The following is a 14,509-nucleotide window of genomic DNA, read 5'->3' as shown; positions in this document are numbered from 1 at the left end:
TGAAAACAAAAAGAAATACAGGTAAACACTGGATATGTAAAAAATTGGAAACAAAACTAAATTTACTCAAACTGGTTCCATCTCTTTCAGTGTATTTTTTGCCACTTTAACAGATAATGAAAAACTAAATTTATTTAGACAAAATGGAAAATTTGAATAAGTTTTTTTCTTTCTATTCCACTCCAGTCCCAAATAAACAAACACCATACATACGCAAATACAGTACCAGAGTGAGCAAATTAGTTCACAAAAAAAGGACAGTCCCTGAGGGCTGGGGTAGTGGCTCAGTGGTAGAGCCCTTGCCTAGCATGTGTGAGGCAGTGGGTTCAATTCTCACCACCACATATAAATAAATAAAATAAAGGTTCATTGACAACAAAAAATATTTTTAAAAAAAGTTGCTTCAGAGAATGGGAGAAAGTACAGAGACAGCTTCCCTGATCACTTAGCAAAGCTTAGATAGAGAAAGTAAGATATGAACCTTAATGCTAAAGCCAAGCAAATGCAATTCAGGAAACAAATATGAATCTATCTCAATCACATAGTGATAATATCTGAAGTAAAACATCAGCAAAATGAATTTAGCAATATATAAAACAGAATGCATAGGACCGAGGTTGGCTTTTATAACAGAAATGCAAGGAAGGCTGGACATCAGAAAATGAACTGATGGGACAACCTGCTTTCAGTGGTAAAAGGAGAAAAATCATCTAAATAAGCACAAAAATAACATTTGACAAACAAATTTATTATTGTAAATGACAATAATTATTAATTTAAAATAGAACCCTACTTAGACTTGTTTAAAAATTTTAGAAATACTCCTAGTGCACGTCTGTAATCCCAGCGGCTCAGGAGGCTGAGGCAGGAGTATCATGAATTCAAAGCCAGTCTCAGCAAAAGTGAGGTACTAAGCAACTCAGTGAGACTGTGTCTCTAAATACAATACAAAATAGGGCTGGGGATGTGGCTCAGTGGCCCAGTGCCCCTGAGTTCAATCCCTGGCACCAACAAACAAACAAACAAATAAACAAAAACTTCTAAATAATTCAAGTTTCAAGTATTTTACAGGATTTGTTCCAAAACAAGTTAACAATATGGCAATGTAGTTAATTTCAATAAATTTACTTTGGAGTTAAAAAAAATTAGAAGTGAAATAAAGAGATAAATCTGAAAATAAAATCTAAAACTGAATAAATAATATTGGAAAATATAATTTTGACTCAAGGTAGAAATTATTTATTTAAACACTAATAAAATACACATATACACACATATATGTATATGTATATATATATATTTATATGTATATATATATAAATTTAAATACCTACCTATATTTAAAAGCTAAAGTTAAAAAGTCAAAAGAAAATTGTAGATTAGGAAAGATATTTCTAGTGTTTAACAACAATAACCCTAATGTTCATAATAAAGAAAAAAGGAAAAGAAAAAAAAAGACACAAAGAAAAGTTTAGTGACCAAGTAGAACAGTGCTGATAGTCTTTTGTATATGATTTTGTCCCATTTCCTTTCCTTTTGCTCACCTTCCCCACCCCCTACCCCTGTCCCCTGAGTTTGTGAGACCACAGGCTCCCCTGTGCACTGGGTGGGGTCTAAAGGAGGCAGACTCAAACTGGTTCCATCTCTTTCCGTGTATTTTTTGCCACTTGAAAGAGACAATGAAAAATGAAAATAAGTTATTTAAATTAGATGATTTGGACCTAGAGGAAAAATCATAATGGCAAAATAAGTAAAAATGTGTTTCATTACAAATTGATACACTGGGGATTAAGATCTCCAAGGAAACCAATGTGTTCTATGAATTGACATTCTTACCAGTTAGTTTCTGAGTACTCCCATTTTAATTATGCCATCTTTCTTATTTTATAGATGAAGAAATCGGCTTCTTCAAGGTCACACAAGTCAGTCTCTCAGCTTAGATCCCAAGGTAGGTCTCCACATTGGAACCTACAGATGTGTATTTGCTGGTACTGAACACATTATATTCTTAACTCCCACAGAAACAACCAGAATTTCTGTGGCTTAGAGTATTCTGTTTCATTGATTCCTTTATCAGTGCAGCCTTCCACAAGAGCTTGAATATTGCTAACTTTCAGGGGTAAAGAACCTATCTTAACTGCTTTACCAGAAACAATTTCTCTTCATGTTTGATGTTAACCAGGAGACCAAATGTCAGGATGCCTGCCAGACAAAGAAATGCTAAAAGGGCAGGTTGTTCTGTTCAACACCATCAGATTAAGATTAGTGCTTTGGCCAAAATGGAGAGCAGAAGAATGAGCACACAATCTGCAGGGGGAAACCTTATCAGTTCTCACATGTTTCAGTCTCAGTCCATTACTTGAGATACATTAACTTTTCCAAATTCAAGGGAATCCGTGTCCTACATTGCTTCTGTGGCCTGAGAGATAATTTCTTTTCCTAAGGAGATGGTTAGTTTTTGTTTTCTGTTTCTTGCTTTTTTGTTGTTGTTGCTAGTTTGCCCACCTGTTCAATGTGTCTGATGATGCTAAATGTGATTTATTAAATGGGGAATGAATAAAAAATACATGCTTATGTTTCACATTATGTATCATGTCAAGATATCTTTATTGTCATGTAAAATTATTCTACTGAACCAAAAAAATAAAAAGTCGTGTTTCACTACTCTTCACAAAATGTCCCATTTTCTTGTTGTTCTTACTTTTTACAACTTCACAATTTCATGAAAAAAATGTTACAGTTGGTTTATTTTTCACAACTCCAGAGTGTTTATTAATTTGTCAGATATACTGTGATATTTTCACTCTTTCAGCAGCATCTTTGAATAAATACATGAAGATGAGGGATCCAAGGGTTTCCTCCATCTCTGCACCAATGTTGAAATAGCAGACCCTGTCTTCTGGTGTCCAAGCACTTGCTCTCCACTGGCCAGGTCCAGCCATTTTTTAATAACCTAATTTCACACCTAATGCTCTTACTGCATTCGAAATTCACAAGGAGTACTTGTTTTAATACAAAGATTCCCCAGACTCTGCTCTCAAAGATTCTGATCAAACAACTTGGTTGTAGCTCAGGGATTGGTCTTTCTGCAAACTCTTCAGGTATTTCTGAGGCAAGTGGTCTTTCAAGGACTCTTTGAGAGGCAGTGTGCACTCAGAAATCTACTCTGCCCAGAGAGATCTGCCTTTGTCCAATATTCACATTTCCTTGATGCACTTGATGCTTACCAAATGCTCACATTTTCTTAAAGGTCCATATCAGGCTGTCTTTCTCCTCAAAGCTCCCTTGACCACTCTAGCACTGAACATTGTTCTGAATTTACAGCATTCATTGCCATTGCTGATAATTCATACCTGGTCTTGGCTTTCATATGCATTTATGAGGTTTCTTGTAATCTTTCCCATACTGAAATCTGCTCTGCCCCTCTTAGGATCATATATCAAGTGCCTGCAGACCAATTTCATCCTCCTCCATTGCCATGCCGATTTAAAGTGCCATGACTTGGTAAAGTGGCCAATCTGGGCCAGTCAGATTTCTTTCTTGGAGTCTAAGAAAATAATTAGATCTCTGGAGATACGAAAACAAGTTGTTAGAAACTATGTCTGGCACCCTGAGTTGAGGAAGCTAGTCTACAGGAAACTATGATGAAATCTGAAAGAATGAAGCAAATACAAATCTCTGATCCTAGTTTTTCCTGAAGACAGGTTGCATCTCTCATTTCCTCAAGTGTGAATGCTCAATACTCTACTGTGAGATTATAAGAATCATTCTCCAAAAAAGTACCTATTTTTTGACTAAATCATTTTAAATTGTACTTTTGCCACTTGAAACTAAAAGAGCTCTTAAATTGTTATTAGCTAACTCTGTGTGTGTTCTCCTCAATGTGATTATAAGTTCCATAAGAGCTGTTTCCACTGCTTTGCCTCCAATTTCCTTTTCAACTAACAGCAAAACAGTTTCTACCCCACTTCCCTCTCCTGAAATTGCTCTTATAAGGTCATCAATGACTTTAAGATTTGAAGACCTATTTTTGTTTTGATTTCCAAGTATCTCTATTTGTATCTTTGCCTACAACTTAATGCTGAGTTTTGCATGTCATTTGTTAGAATACTCAGCCTGACTACCCAAACATGAAAAATTGGAGTTATTCTTCACATTTCTTGTATAGTCTACTCACTTATTCAAGATCCATAAATTTATTTATTTTTTTCATAAATTTATTTTTGAAATATCTCTGCTGCTTATGAGCTATATGATTGAGCAATCTGAATTCTACGTATCCTCTATGAGTCTCATTTTCTTATCATTAAGATAGAAATATAAATGGTGCCCACCTCATAGGGTTACTAGGAGGATTAGATATAAAAATAAATTTAAAGCACTTAGAACAATGATTGGCACAAAGAAAGTACAGATGTTTTTGTAATAATTATTGAACCAGTCTCCAAGTTTCCATGGATGAAAGAATTATATTCTTCCTTGAATCAATGAATTCCGAAGTATTTTCCTAATTGTACCTATTGGTCCTTGCACAGTTCAAGTTGAAGATCTTCCATTTAACACTCTTTAATGGCTTTATGTATAATATAAAAGTCAAATTCACATATGGGTTATATAAGGTCTTACATGGTTAGTTGCATTACCTCTCAACACTTCTCCAGCAAAACCAAAATATTTGCAATTCTTTGGGAAAACATAATATTTCTTACATTTCCATCTCAATTTTTGTAACATTCTGGCTAAAATCATGGGATTTCTTCATAACTTGGGCTGGTTTTTTTCTATTCATCCTTTAAGACTTAGCATTTCTGAAAAAAACTTATATACCTAAAGAATTATTTCAAATTCCCCATTTTGTTTTTCATACATTTTTTTTGAGCAAAGGAAAATCATTGCATTGTTACCTATATCTCTATCTATCTATATATCATAATTCCATTTATGTTTATACTCTTCAGTGATGAGGGAGAGCTCCACAGAAGTGAGAGCATCATGGGAACAGGCCCATGTTTCCATACATTTTTAATCTCCAGCATAGTCTATGGTACTTGGAACACAGTGAACACCAATAGCTCTTTACTAAATGAAGGAAGGCATTGTAAACCATGTTCCAGAGTTAGCCGAAGCTCATGGATGAAAGATCTCAGAAAGCCCACACAGTCAAAAGTGGGAAAATATTATGAGAACTTTTGACAAACATGTAATTTTCCACAGTGGTCTTCCGGTCTAATATTTCTTGAGGATCATACAATAACTAAAACTATACAAAATATTTCTCCAAAGTAGTACAAAAGAATGTTTTCCTGAAATTGATACTTAGATTGATAGGTTCAGTATATTTATTTTTACATGTTATCCTTGACCAATCAGTTTGAAAATTATCATGAGCTTTAAAGCCAAAGATCAGTTTGGCAATTCCTGAGGTAAATTATTTCAGGTTACATAATACAATAAATCAATTAAGGCATGCCGGGTAGGACAAAATGTCCACCCATGTTTTTTCTAACATATGGTATTTAGTCACACAAAAAAACTGACATGGTATGGTTGTACAATTTATCTGTGTAAGTATTAGGTGACTAAGGAAAAAAATGGAAGCAGGAACACTGGAAAAATTATTTTACTTGTTATTTTATAGAAAATAGTTTACGGATAGTCAACAAATGCTTCTGGTGCCAGATCAAATTTTTCCTCATAGTCATATGTTGAATAGAATATGCTTGCAAAAAGACTCTAATTTGAATATATCTATTCATCAAAACAGTCAGAAATTTAGGAAAACTCAAGTTTTGAATTAAACTTTCATTTAAATGGGTTCTTTTATTGTTATCCCAAATATACACAGAAAATTAAATCAAATTACATATTGGCAAACCATTAAGAAGACACTGATCAGTGAAATGCTATAATAATTTCCAGACAAACCTCAAACCCTAATCTGATGCCACCATGTTTACAATGAAAGAAGTTGCAAAGAGACTTGGAGGGACACATTTTAGACTACATTAAAAATGCAGAAATGGTCTAAAATTCTCAGAGGTCTCTGTGTGCTCTGTTTTATTATGTGATATAGATATAAAATATAAATAAATTTCATGATGAATGAATTTAAAGTCCATTTTTAATTTTTTAAAAATGAATCATACATTATCTTTTAAATTTTTTTAAAAAACTTTATTGGTTCTTTTTAGTCATACATGACAGTAGAATCGATGTTGATATGATTATACAAGCATGGAATATATCTTATTCTAATTAGGACCCCGTTCTGGTGGATGTACATGATGGTGGGATTCACTGTGGATCTGGAGACTATCATGCTAAGGAATATAAATAAGTCAATGCCCCCCAAACCAAAGGTCGAATGTTTTCACTGTTATGTAGAAGCTGATTCACACTGGAGGGAACAGAAGTTCAATAGACTAGGTATATATGAATATACATTACCTTTAAAAGCAGGACTAGTAGAGTGGAGGACGGGGACCAGGAGGAGGGTGGACAGGGAAAAGGGAAATACTGGGGATTGAAATGGAGCAATTGTCATATGCATTTATGAATATGTGAAAATGAACCCCACTATTAAGTATAACACACCAATAAAAACATTTAAAAGGAAACAGAAATAACTTCTTCCTAAAACATAAATTGAACTTTAAATCCTTCAGATAGAGCCCTAATATCCAGAGTATACAAAGAACTCAAAAAATTAGACAAAAAGACAACAAATAACCCAATCAACAAATGGGCCAAGGACCTGAACAGACACTTCTCAGAGGAGGACATGCAATCAATCTACAAATACATGAAAAAATGCTCACCATCGCTAGCAGTCAGAGAAATGCAAATCAAAACCACCCTAAGATACCATCTCACTCCAGTAAGATTGGCAGCCATTAGGAAGTCAAACAACAATAAGTGCTGGAGAGGATGCGGGGAAAAGGGAACACTTGTTCATTGCTGGTGGGACTGCAAATTTGTGCGGTCAATTTGGAAAGCAGTATGGAGATTTCTTGGAAAGCTGGGAATGGAACCACCATTTGACCCAGCTATTCCCTTTCTCAGTCTATTCTCTAAAGACCTAAAAAGAGCATACTACAGGGATACTGCTACATCTATGTTCATAGCAACACAATTCACAATAGCAAGACTGTGGAACCAACCTAGATGCCCTTCAATAGATGAATGGATAAAAACATGTGGCATTTATACACAATGGAGTATTACTTTGCATTAAAAAATGACAAAATCATGGAATTTGCAGGGAAATGGATGGCATTAGAGCAGATTATGCTAAGTGAAGCTAGCCAATCCCTAAAAAACAAATGCCAAATGTCTTCTTTGATATAAGGAGAGTAACTAAGAACAGAATAGGGAGGAAGAGCATGAGAAGAAGATTAACATTAAACAGGGACGAGAGGTGGGAGGGAAAGGGAGAGAGAAGGGAAATTGAATGGAAATGGAAGGAGACCCTCATGGTTATACAAAATTACATTCAAGAGGAAGTGAGGGGAAAGGGAAAAAAAACAAGGGGGAGAAATGAATTACAGTAGATGGGGTAGAGAGAGAAGAAGGGAGGGGAGGGGAGGGGGGATAGTAGAGGATAGGAAAGGCAGCAGAATACAACAGACACTAGTATGGCAATATGTAAAACAGTGGATGTGTAACCGATGTGATTCTGCAATCTGTATATGGGGTAAAAATGGGAGTTCATAACCCACTTGAATCAAAGTGTGAAATATGATATGTCAAGAACTATGTAATGTTTTGAACAAGCAACAATAAAAATTAAAAAACAGAAAACAACAAAAAAAAATCTTTTCTCCCAAAATTCCCACTAGTTATAATCTGACAATTTGTTCAGTTTTTCTTTCTTTCCATTGTCTTAACCATTGCTTCTTTTGTTCATACATTCACCTATTGAATCAATCAAGCAATTATAAATATCTACCACATGCCAATCAGTGAGCTATAGAGAGAAAAACACACTCTCTGCCCTCAACACACTTCCCCTCTGGGGGATGGAATGAGACCCACTCAAATCTAAATGAAGAGTGCTCCTTCCTTTGAGGTCAGAAGTGTAAGCCATTCTTCCTGAGGTAGGGGATGGAGGGAATACCACAAAAAGCAAGCAGGGAATAGTTGGCTGCACTTTGAGCAGAGCAGAGCATGTCTGAGTCAGGCACCGGAATGGGGTATGGGGGCACCAACACTGGGATCTCTGTATGATTCACATCTGATCTCTGATCTTTTAGTCTTGTATTAAGCACTGCTTTCCCCAACAGCATATGTTCACCATGACGTCAACAAATGTCATATCTACATTACTTCAAAAAGTATTACTGAAAGGGTATCACATGTCTGGGAACAGGATATCAGAAAATAATTTGGAAAGGAGGTGGTGTCTCAGCCTTGTCTTAAGTGAGAAGGTGTCTGTCCCACAGAGGCCACAGGATGATCGGGCTGCAAATAAGGGCAGGGGGTTTCCAGAAAGCTTCAACAGGTGATGGATGGTATTTTGAAGCTTTTGAAATCACCCTGTTGCTTAATAACCCTCTTTTTCTGTTTCTAGGTTTTCAACTTAAACAAAATGTTTACAAGAGAACCATTTCATATTAAGAAAGAAAAGCTGGGCTGTATTCACTGAAGCAGTTCCAACATTGCTTTAAGAATTGGTCTTTAGAGGATTGTTTTTTTTTTGTTTTTGTTTTTTTCAAATGAATAGAACTTTCGAAGGTTTCTATAAGCAAAAGACACTCAACATGCATTTAATGCTTGACTTGGAATCGATATTTTTTTCTAGCTGTGTGCTAAGTGCTTTCCTTAAATTAAAGCTAAACCTGATAAAATTCAGCTTTTAAAGGGGATTACTCTCAGAGTTACCGCCATTGCTATGTTATTCTGCCACCCTTTACTCCTTTGTTAAGGCAAAAATCGAACACATATTTATTTAAAACATGCACATACACAGCTTACCATGTATTCTAAGAATTTTCACAAATAATTAGTCATTTATTTCTCAAGACAATCTTATGAGGTAAGAACTATTATTATTATTACTTTATAGATGAGGAATATTAAAAGAAGGCGAATACCTGACAAAAATCAATGAGAGAAATATTCAACATCTCTAGTAATTAGAGAAATGCAAATCAAAACTAATCTTAAGATTTCCTCTCATGCCAGTCAGAATGGCAGTTATCAAGAATACAAATAACAATAAGTGTTGGTGAGGATGTAGGGGAAAAGGCACACTTATACATTGCTGGTGGGATAGCAAATTGGTGCAACCAATCTGAAAAGCAGTATGGAGATTCCTTAGAAAGCTTGGACTGGAACCACCAGTTGACCTAGCTATCCCACTCTTCACCTATCCCCAAAGGACTTAAAATCAGCATACTATAGTAATGCAGCCACATGAATGTTTACAGCAGCTCAATTCACAATAGCTAAATGGTAGAACCAACCTAGATGCCATTTAATAGATGAGTGGATAAAGAAACTGATGTGTGTATATATATATATATATATATATATATATATATATACACACACACACACACACAGTGGAATATTACTCAGCATTAAGAAAATTAAATTATGGCATTTGTAGGTAAATGAATGGAGAATATCATGCCAAGTGAAGTAAAGCCAGTCCCCCCAAAAAAAACAAAGGTCAAATGTTCTCTCTGATAAGTGAATGCTGATCCATAAAGGGCAGGGGGGAGCCATGGGAAAAATGGAGAAACTTTGATTGGGCAAAGGGGGAGGGAGAGGTGGTGAGCGGGAATGGGAGCAGAGAAGATGGTAGAATGAGACAGACATCATTACCCTAGGTAAATGTATGACTGCACATATGGTGTGACACTATATCATGTACAAACAGAGAAATGAAAATTTGTACTGCAATTGTGTACAAAAAAATCAAAATGCATTCTGCTGCCATATATACCTGATTAAAATAAATTAATAAATTAATTTAAAAAATCAATGAGAACTAGATTTGAACCAGTCCCTGTTCTTAGCCACTCTAGTCCACTGCCATTCTGGTTCACAGTAGGGTATTATCACTCTTATGAAGAAATAACCTTAAGTAACTGTGAGCATCTGGGTTCAAAGAATGACTCTCTAAGCTGATTTTTTTTTAATGATCATTGTTTCCTGTACTCCATCTATATCTTCCAGCCAGGTGCATTTGTGACCTGTTTTTCTGGGATGGTGTCCTGTTTATAGCAAGGGACCTTTCTTCCTGGTAGAAACCATGGGGAGGACTAGGGAGGTAAATCACAATAATGATGTCCCATACACAAGTTCAGGTGGTCAAGCTCTAATAGCAAATGTTCCAAGTCGGACTTCCTTTCATAATCATGTGTTTCAATACAAACAGAAGCTTTTCCGGCTTCCAGACTAGAAGGAAGCACGCATTCTCCACATATGCCCTTGTGAAACTGCCATTGTAACCAGATTTCTTAAAACTGGATTCACATTCATGATGCTATGTAGGAAGCTAAAAATAAAAGCTGTGGCTAGCTCTAGTTTTTGTATGCCTGCATATTAATTTAAATCATTTCCCTTTAATTATATTTAACACACATTAGAAATTTAGTAATTATAAAAGACCTTTAATTATCAACATTCATTATTATCACTATTATTAACATATATTAAACACCCACAGTCTGCTAAATGCTGTACTCAAGATAAAAGGCATTAACCTTGCAATTCCACTGTGACCAAGATAGAAGCCAATCTTCTTCTTCCAGACAGAAAGCAAAATTATACTTGCTTAACCTGACAAAGAGCCAGTGGATGAGTCAGGGATAAAACCTAGTTGTCTTAACCACTAGACAATTGGATAAACAAAGAATGGCTATAAAACCCTGCTGCTTTAAGCATTTCTGAGTCTCTTTTTCCATAAATGTTTTTAATGTCTGAATTAAATTCTTTTGTGGTGGCAAGTCATTCTCCTTCAGAGGGATATCTGAATTGTGTAAATAGTTAAGTCATTTGAGACCAACTCTACAATGTAAGTTCTGGCCTTTTTGGTGGAAAAATAAAATGTAACTATAAAATGATAAAATACATTTTTTTTGGTCTAGGAAGAAAGATTCAAAATTACCTTAGAAAGCAGTTTATAGACTGCCTAATCCATTTTAACAATGTGGGCACTGTGGGGAAAAAAGCTGATTCTAAGGCCAACACTGGATCTGAATTGTAACAGTGCACTTGGATTAAGACATATTTGAAGTCAAATCCTATAGCCACAACTCATTAGCTGTGTGATCTGAAGCAAATGAGTTAACTTGTCTGAGACAGATATTTTTCATCTGTAAACCAAGGCAATAAAGATAAACTTGCAATTTCTTATGGAAAGAAGTAAAGTAGTTGAAGATACAGATGGTCCTTGACTTATAATTTAGGATTTCTTTTTTTTTTTTTTTTTTTTTTAGTGTAGATAGATGCACACCTTTATTTTTTAATTTATTTTTATATGGTGCTGAGAATTGAACCCAGTGCCTTATACATGGCAGGCAAATCCTCTATCACTGTACCACAACCCCAGTCCCATAATTTATGATTTCAATTTGGGGTTTTTCAATTATGATGGCATGAAAGAGGCATTCAGTAGAAACCTTTGGATTCTGATCTTTTCCTGGGCTGTGGTATGATAGGCTCTTGTAATGCTGGGCAGGGGGCAGTGAGCTGCAGGTCTATCAGCCTGGAGATCACCAGGGGAAACCCCTTATTAAATGCATATTTTACAAATTTTCTCCCCTTCTATTAACAGTCTCTCTTCAATCTATTGATTGCTTTCTTTGTTGTACAGAAGATTTTTGTCTGATTTAATTCTCTTCATCTGATGGAATTTTGGTTTTGTTACCTATGGTTTCAAAGTCTTATCTAAAATATCCTTGTTCTATAATTTCATAGTTTCAGTTCTTATATTTAAATCTTTAATCCAGCAGGGGTCCAGTTTGATAGGACTACAGGACAGAATTTCTCTGCTGACCCTGGCACCCATCTCAAACTTATAGGACAAAGTTGTTAAGATAGTCAGCAAATTGTGTTATACAAATTAATGAAACCCAGAACATTTCTCATCTGAAGTCTAAACATATTACTGGTTTTGGAGAAAGACCAGGTTCATCCCAGGTAGCCAGCCAGAGCCCACCTTTGTCTAGCCAAGCACAGAAACTTCTTCTTTCAGCTTTGGAGTGAGATGATCTCCTGTGATGCTGGCTTCCAAGACATGTTCCTGTCTCTAAGTCCCCAGTAAATTGGACTGTCTGTAATCCTGGGTCTTTCTGTCTCTTCTTTCCATTTCCTAGTCAATTCTCATAGACTGGGATTGGTTTCTTCTGAAACAAATTCATTTTGAATTAATTTTCGCATATGGTGAGAGATTGGGGTCTAGGTTCCTTCTTTTGCATGTAGGTATCCAATGCTCCCAGAACCATTTCTTGGAAAGACCATCCTCTGTCAATGCACATTCCTACTACCTTGGCTGAAGGTCAACAGGTTATGGTATATGGATTTACTTCTAGGCTCTTGATTCTATTCCACTGGCCTATTGTGTTTGTTCTTCTAGCAATGCTGTTTTTTGTTACTGTAGTTTTGTAGTATATTTTGAAATTAGATGTGTTTCTATTTTCTTCTTTTTGCTCAGGATTACTTTGGCTATTAGAGTCTTTTTGTGGCTTTATATAAATTTTAGGGTTGTTTTCCTAGTTCTGTGAAGAATTTTAGCAATGTTTTGGTGGGAAAGGATAGTTTTAACAAGTGGTACTGTAAAAAGTATATATTGACACCCTCATAAAAAAGAAAATATGAAGTTGGACCCTTACATAAAATCATTCCCCAAAGTTAACTAACAACAGATCAAAGACCTAAATGTAAGAGCTAACTAACTATACAACTCTTAGACTCAAACATAGGGGAAAATCTTTATAATGTTGGATTTGTCAAGGATTTCTTATATATGACACAAAAGTCACAGACAACAAAACAAATAGACTGGTTAGACTTCATGACCATCAAAGGACACAATAAAACAGCATGAAAAAGACAACCTACAGAAGGGAAGAAACCACCTGCAAATAATTTACCTTATAATGGATTAATATCCAGAATATATAGAGAACTCCTAAAACTCAACAATAAAAACAAATCAACAACAATAACAAAAACAACAACCAAAAAAAAAAAAAAAACCCCACAATTCAAAAATAGCTGGGCATGGTAAGGCATGCCTGTAATCCCAGTGGCTTGGGAGGCTGCAGCCGGAGGATTGGGAGTTCAAAGTCAGTCTCAGCAATGGCAAGGTGCTAAGCAACTCAGTGAGACCCTGTCTCTAAATGAAATATAAAATAGGGCTGGGTATGTGGCTCAGTGGTCGAGTGCCCCTTAGTTCAATCCTGGGTACCTTCCCCTCACACCCCCAGAAATAGGCAAATGATTCAAACAGACACATCTCAAAAGGACATATAGAAATGAACAGCTATTAAGCACTTCAAAAGATGTTCAACATATGAATAATTAGGGAAATGTAAACCCGAACCACAGCAAAATATCTCATACTCATTAGGATGGCTACATTAAAAGAAAAAATATTTTTTAAAAAGTATGGGTGAGAATATGGAGGAACTGGAACCCTTTTACACTCTTGGTAGGAGTGTAAAATGGCACATCCCTGTGGAAGAGAATTTGGTTGTTCATCAAAAAAGGAAAAATAGAATAATCATATGATCTAGCAATTCAACTTCTATGTTTATACCTAAAAGAATGGAAAATAGAATTGTGAAGAGATATCTGTACACTCATGTTTATAACAGTATTGTGCCCAGTAGGTGAAATGTAGACACAACCTAAGTGCTCAATGACAAGCAGTCAAAATGTGGTATAAATGTACAGTGGAATACCATTCAGCCTTAAAAAGGCAGGCATTTCTGACATGGAATAACACAAATGAAGCTTGAGATCATCCTGCTAAGTGAAATAAGCCAGACACAAAAAGATAAATGCAGTATGGGTTCCATTTATATGGGGCATCAAGGATTGTCAAAGTCATAGGGCAAGCAGAATTGCAGTTGTCTGGGACTGAAGGGAGGAGAGAATTGGCAGTTATTGTTTCATGGGTATAGAGCTTCAGTTTTGTAAGACGAAGCATTCCAGAGATACAGAGTGATGATAGAGGCACACTGACATGAATGTAGCTGTACCATTGATCTGTGCACTGAAAAACGGGTAAGATAGGGGTTCCGTGGTAGAGCAGTTGCCTACCAAGTGTGAGGCCTGCCTTGGATCTCCACACACAAAAAAGAATGATAATTATTATGTATATTTTACCACATAAAAAGGAGGGGGAGACAAGTTCAAGAAATTGAATATATAGTTGGAGACATGGAGAATATCAGGGATTTCTAGACAGGAGGTCAAGTGTTATAAATACATTCACACTTAGAGCAGCATGTAATGATTTTATTCATAAAACAAACATGAACTATCTCATATA

General features: G+C 35.7%; 1 protein-coding gene across 2 annotated transcripts in view; it reads right to left on the bottom strand.

Moving 5' to 3' along the window:
* Pard3b (par-3 family cell polarity regulator beta) overlaps window positions 1-14,509 on the bottom strand; it is a 986,773-nt gene that overhangs the window by 525,977 nt on the left and 446,287 nt on the right. The gene's annotated exons all lie outside the window — the stretch shown is intronic.

This window comes from Urocitellus parryii, chromosome 1 (assembly GCF_045843805.1).
Source record: "Urocitellus parryii isolate mUroPar1 chromosome 1, mUroPar1.hap1, whole genome shotgun sequence".
Lineage (NCBI taxonomy): Eukaryota > Metazoa > Chordata > Mammalia > Rodentia > Sciuridae > Urocitellus > Urocitellus parryii.
The sequence above is the reverse complement of the archived record's forward strand: the minus strand, read 5'-3'. Positions and strand labels throughout refer to the sequence as shown.